The sequence below is a fragment of the Lycium ferocissimum genome, chromosome 4 (genome assembly GCF_029784015.1).
Source record: "Lycium ferocissimum isolate CSIRO_LF1 chromosome 4, AGI_CSIRO_Lferr_CH_V1, whole genome shotgun sequence".
Taxonomy (NCBI): Eukaryota; Viridiplantae; Streptophyta; class Magnoliopsida; order Solanales; family Solanaceae; genus Lycium; species Lycium ferocissimum.
In genome coordinates this window covers 25,429,977-25,436,901 of record NC_081345.1, presented here as the reverse complement: position 1 = coordinate 25,436,901, position 6,925 = coordinate 25,429,977, and the positions used below count along the sequence as shown (strand labels likewise).

At 33.1% G+C, this 6,925-nt stretch overlaps 1 pseudogene; it reads right to left on the bottom strand.

The window, feature by feature from the left end:
* Positions 1-1,297: 1,297 nt before the first annotated feature.
* On the bottom strand, positions 1,298-5,364 carry LOC132053869 (premnaspirodiene oxygenase-like; annotated as a pseudogene).
* Between the last annotated feature and the right edge of the window lie 1,561 nt (positions 5,365-6,925).

The following is a 6,925-nucleotide window of genomic DNA, read 5'->3' as shown; positions in this document are numbered from 1 at the left end:
TTAAATACCAAACTAAATCAAATGCGTTGAGTTTTTAAATTTATAAACCAAATCAAATCAATAAAATTTGGGCTTTTCACAGGTTATTTGGTTTTCTCGGATTTTTTCCGAAAAATAACACCAAAACTGAGATGAGTGATAATATTGTATTAAAATATTTAACAAAAAAGACAATAAAATCGGTTAAAATAAAATATTACTAATTAATAAGCCACAAAGGAAATGACCATAATCTAAAACTACTAAGTCATGCTAAAATAAGTACGGCTAATAAATATTAATTATATGACAAAGAAAAAAATTAAGTTATGTTTTTTCACTCTTTAAACAAATTATGCAAAACTAAATAACAAATATCTAACATTATTGTCATTTCTAGTGTTACAATTGAATTTCTTTTGTTAGTATTAGTGTTGAGTTGGTTTTGGTTTGAACTTTATTTGAGTTACTAACATTCATGAGTTATCTCATTGACTTTCAAAATTCTAAATTCAAGCTTGAAATAATATGATAAAAGACAAAAAACTATGAAAAAAACAAATTTAAGAAATATTTATAAATTACATTACAAATAAATATTTTTATGTATAAAATATTTTTAAAATTGAATACATGTAATGTCGGGTTGGTTTAGTTCGGTTCGTTTTTTTTTTTTTTTTTTTAGCTAAAATCAAATCAAACCAATTACGATCGGTTTTTTTTTTTTTTTTCAACACCAAACCAAACTACTAGTGGGATTTTATTTCTCGATTTGACTCGATTTATCGGTTTGGTGCGGTTTGTCGGTTTTGTCTGTACACCCCTATTACAAACTATAGGCGGTGATATTCAACTTAATATCATCCATGTATTTGCCGGAGTGTTAACAATAATACGTTTATTCGTACCATTATTTGTGACCCTTACTGTTGTGACTTGTGATTAAAACTCAAACCAAACAATACCTTAACCGGATAAACAGATACTGAAAAAAGAAGAAGCGGACTGTAATTATTAAGGTTTTTGTTTTGGTATAGTATTTTTAAAAACCGAATATCCAATCGATTCTTTTCAAAAAACTATATCGAACAGACGATCATGAACACCCTAGCACCAATAGCTCTTGGAGAATACTTGCGGTATAACAGGAGATCGACTTATTAGTACTGTTGATATCGTGATGGGGATACAAAGTTCCATGTTAATTCCTTAATCAGTTTCACAATCCATATTTATCGATAAGGGATTCCATTTGATGTACTGAACTACATCTGGGATATCCATGTGCACCAAAAAAAAGAAGTGTTAGAAAAAAGGACAGTAAAATATTATCACATTACATTACATACTATTACATAAATGGTAGGACAGATTCTTTGGTCCAACCTTTTAATTAACCAAAACTGTACAATCAACTGTAGATCTTATTCATTGCACATTTTCAAGGTTAACTTCAAAGATGAAAGGGAGACACAAAGACACACCAAAATTTAAAGCATTATATGGTACTTATGACTTTTCATCATTTAAAGCACTACATCAAATTTGTCATCATCTCTGTGATCTATGGCAATTAAGCACAGATCTTTCTGCTTCGCTGCACATAATCCAGTTTTTTTCTATCATATCCAAGTCCTCTGGACTAGCTCCATATGGAAGCGCCCAATCGAAATGGTAGAGGAGCCGAGCCAAAGGATGTTTAACATTAGTTAAACCAAATTGCATTCTGGGACAAAACATTCTTCCCGAACCAAATGGAATAAACTCAGGGTCGTCCCAACTTTCTGGATCTCTTCCAAGTACCCATGCATTGATTAGTACTCTAGTCTTAGGAGGTGTTGCATATCCATCAATATCTGTTCGTTTCCTGCATTCCCTTGGCAGTAGATTACTTGCAGGATGTAGCCTTAATGTTTCTTTGATCACTAACTTTAGGTATGACAATTTATCACGATCTTCTTCATCAAAAGTTGTCTTTCCTTCGAAGGCTTGTCTCACTTCACTTTGTGCCTTGGCCCTAATTTCTGGTCTCCTCATCATTTCTGATAATGCCCAAATAATAGTCGCAGCTGAAGTTTCAGTTCCAGCTGCGAACATGTCCTATTCCAGCAAAAAGATAAGTTCATATAAATAGACTAACATATTTGAATATATATATATATATATATATATATATATATATAGGACATGTTTAAGTTATATATGATGTCAGCACGAAAAAATATGCACTATCAGATCACCTTTACCTATTGTAACCAGTAACATGTCTTATTCTAAAGATTACAAATCTCATTTATTGTGAAGACTTACCTGTAGATATCCTTTGGGTGACCTAATTCTGTAAAAAGTTCTTAACACTTCAGTGTTTCTAACATAATTAAGGAGAAAACTTACAGAAATTGTTGCTTTTATATGATCACTTGTGATTGGAAATTGAAGTTCATCATCCTCCTTAATTCTTAGGAGAACATCAACCAAATCTTCACCTCCAAACTGATCACCATGCTCCGTGCTTTCGAGTGCTCGATTCTTAATATGCTCATTAACAATGTTCTCCAGAGCCGCATCAACCTTCTGATGCAGCTTTACAAGTCTCGAATACACCCCACTCACCTTGTGAAGTAACTTCCACGAAGGGAACAAATCAGCCACAGCAAATCCTCCTAATGTATCCAGCCCGTCCCTCAACAACTTTATCAACTCGTCTTGATTTGTGTATACTTTCCCGAAGGCTGATCTACAAGTCACTGAGTTTGTAAACAGAAGGATTTTTTCTGTTAGGTTGACAACACGAGAACCATTCGTGGATCGGATTGATGAAACGAGATTCGAAATCTCATCTCTCTGAATTGAACTAAAGGACTTGATCATTTTGGCACTGAGGAGATCTATAACACATTATGTTACGCATTTGTCTCCAATTGTCACCGTACGGTGCAAAAGCAATGTCCTTATAATTGTAAGAAAAGATTTTTATGGATGTAAGTTGTGGCTTAGTAACAAAAGCAAGTTCGTGAGTTTTTAGTATTTCTTTCGCCATGGTAGGCGACGATATGACCACAGCAGGAATTTCTCCGAGTTGCAAGTACATTATAGGACCATATTTTGTTGCTAAATTTGTAAGAGTACGGTGTGGAAATAATAAGGCTCCTCTCAAGTGATGGAGACTCCCAATGGGGGGAGTCTCCATGGACCTGGAGGCAAATTTTCTTGTGTTGATTTTCTCCGTTTGTAGCACTCCAACAAAGTTGAAAGCAGAGGAATAAATGATCTCCATTTTTTAAAAGAGATAATGGTCACACACCTTAAATAAAAGTTTTCTACGAACTATCGGGTGTGAGGTTTTCATACCTAAACTATCACCGATTAGTTTTATGAAACACCGATAGCCAATTCTCCAACGTTGTTCACTTTTCTACTTGAATATCACTAACTAGTTTGCAAAACACACCTCGAAAATTTTGAGGTGTGTTTTGCAAACTAGTTGGTGATATTCAGGTAGAAAAAGTATTTTTGAGGTGTGTTTTGCAAATTAGTTGAGAAAGCCTGCTAACACTTGAGGAAGCAACATACATCAAAACCTCACTTTTCTTCCTTACCGTTTAAAAAAGAGATAATGATCAAAAACACACCTCAAGTATCACTTTTTTTTTTAGTTTCCTACCTGAACTATCAGGTGTGAGAGTTTCATACCTAAACTATCACCGATTAGTTTGCAAGACACACCTCAACTATCAGTTGTTCACTTTTTCTACCTGAATATCACCAACTAGTTTGCAAAACACACCTCAAAAATACTTTTTCTACACGAATATCACCAACTAGTTTGCAAACACACCTCAAAATTTTTGAGGTGTGTTTTTGCAGTTGGTAATATTAAAAAAAAATGGGCTGATAGTTAAGGTGTGTCTGCTTGCAAACCTAATCGGTGATAGTTTAGGTATGAAACTCTCACGCCTAATAGTTCGGGTAGGAAACTAAAAAAAAAAAAATGATACTTGAGGTGTTTTGATGTATTATCTCTTTTTTAAACGGTAAGTGTTTTTGATATTTCCTCAAGTGTTAGCAGGCTTTTATAATGATCTAAACAGCAGAGGTCACCAAAAAAAATAAAGTGAAAATGTGCAAATATACCCCTCAACTTTGTGATCTAGAGCAGATATACCTTTCGTTAAAAAAATGATGCATATATACCCCTGTCGTTATACAAATGGTGCAAATATACCTTTTTCGCTAACATAATTTTTTAAAAAAAAATCATGTAGCTTGTTTTTAATTTAAAAAAATGTCACGTGGCTTTAAAAAAATAAGTTTACCTATATTTTTTTTCGGGTGGGTCGGGTTTAGATCATTTAAAAAAATGGGTAGTATTAATTTTTTTTTAAAACAATGAGATATTTTTTTTAAAACGAACAAGACAACCTACTAGAAAAGAAAACTGCCTCGTGGATTTAAAAAAATAAGTCTACTAGAAATAAATGGGTAGACTTATTTTTTTAAAGCCACGTGACATTTTCTTAATTAAAAGATAAGGTAAATGATTTTTCAAAAAAAACCTAGCAGCGAAAAGGATATATTTGCACCATTTCTGTAGCGATGGGGCTATATTTGCACCATTTTTGTAACGACAGGGGTATATATGCACTACTTTTTTAATAAGAGATATATCTACTCTAAATCGCAAAGTTAAGGAATATATTTACACCTTTATCCCAAAATAAAAATAGCAAGGCATATTAACGCATAACAGTTAGGAGTAACTTTGTTAGTTAAAAGTCATGTGTGAACTAAATAAACCATTACACAGTACGGACCAATAGTTAATTGTGTCAAGTTCTTTTAGAAGGCAAATACACAGTCAACCCCTCAAACTTGTCATGAAATTTCATTTGGACATTTTAATTAAGGGTGTAACGTATTAGGGTCGTTTGATATGCAGGATGGGATAAGCGCCATAAGATTATTTTATCTCACCTTCAATATGAGATAGTAATTCTACCATTTTAGTACAAATAATAGAATAAAATGATTCCGGGATTAATTAATACGCATTACCAAACATGGGATAAAATAATCCCACATCTTATCCCGGAATTTTTATCCTTACCTGACCAAACAACCCCTAAATGTGTGTTACAAATGTACCTACTGAACCCTCTCTCAACAATCACCATAGGTTTGAGTATGCGTGAAGGTCAAACTCTGATGATGTAGCAATATAATAAAGAAAGCTCACATAAGTAAATCGGGGGCAAAAAGACACACTGGCCTAAACAATTACGGAAAATGGTCAGATTTATCTTTGTACTCTCATAAATAGATTATATTTGTCTTTTGTTATACTTTTTCAATATATTTGTCTTTGTCATCGAACTTTTTGGCCATGTTTGCCTTGTACTTTAAAAAAAGTCATATTTATTCCTACTCCGCTAAATTTCCATGTCCCACCTTAATTTTCTTATGTGCCACCTATGTATTTTTTTTTTCCTCAATTAAATCTACTCACCCATTTAAATTCTTTTAACCCGCCCGCTTGTCCGTTCAACCCGACCCATCAACCCATTAAATAATTAAAACCCAACATCTTCTTCTTTTCTCTTTTCAATACACACACAAAACTTGCTTGTTCTTTCACGGTGGATTTCATTTTTTTTTTTTTTCAAACCATTTCTTTTCTCATTTTTTTTTTGTTCCTCTTCCACAGATTCCTATCCCTGATTCACTGTTTCATGTTAATTTGTCTTTATAACATACTGTTGGAAGAGGTTTCATGCCTTAAGAAAGGATAAATAGATCCTTCAACTTGATTTCATAGATCACTATTCTACTCCTCGAGGAGGTGGAATTCTGGAGCCAACATCTGATAAAATTCTAATAATACAGAGAAGATTAGCCTGATTCTTGTACTTTAAAAGTTATCTAATTAGATAACTCATAAGTCATAAGCAGAATTATGAACATACAATTAAGAGAGTGACTATTCAAGTTTGACTACTGCTGCTATTAGTACAAGTACAACCATTATCCATATATAATTAAAACTTATTGTTACTATTAATATGTACTGTTAAACCATTAGGTATTTCAAATGACAAACTGAGTAGGTTGTGTAACATGCTATTGTTAAATAAGGGTAGACTGCAGCAAACATAACACTCCCAGAAAAATCATTAAAAAAATGGGACTTATCATATCTTTTAAGATTTCTACAATATTTAAGTATTTGTCATGATGAAAATAGGACTTACAAGTATTGTGGAAAAATGGTTTGAAAAAAAAATGAAATCCACAGTGAAAGGACAAGTTTTGAAGCTTTGATTGGGTATTGACAAGTGAAAAGAAGAAGATGAAAAGAAAACAAATTTAATGGTTGAGTTTTAATTTTATAATGGGTCGGGTTGTACGGGCAGGTTAGAAGAGTTTAAATGAGCGAGTATATTTAATCGACAATTTTTTTTTTTTTACTTAGGCGCCACATAGAGGCGACATAGGAAAATTAAGGTGGTACATGAGAATTAACGGAGTAGGGGTAAATATGACTTATTTTTTACAGTTAAAGGGCAAATATGGGCTCAAAGTTGGATGATAAGATCAAACATGTTGAAAAATTTAACGAAGGACAAATATAACTTATTTGTAAGAGTACAAAGTCAAATCTGACCCTTTTTCGTTGAACCCTTACTTCAATGTAGGGCATTTGAGTGCAATGACGGCCATGGTGGAGCCATACCAACATAATATCAAGCTCCTATGCAGCAAATCTTCACCATTTTCCTTTCTTCCTTTCTAACGTTGTACGTAGCAAACAAAAGTTCACGTGTTTCTGAGGCTAAACTTCTCATGGCCGCAGAAAAATCCATCATGTCCGACAAACAACATAGTACCATAGAGAATATGCATAAACCGATAAACTAAGCTTTAACGTGTACGTGTGTATAATAGTTAT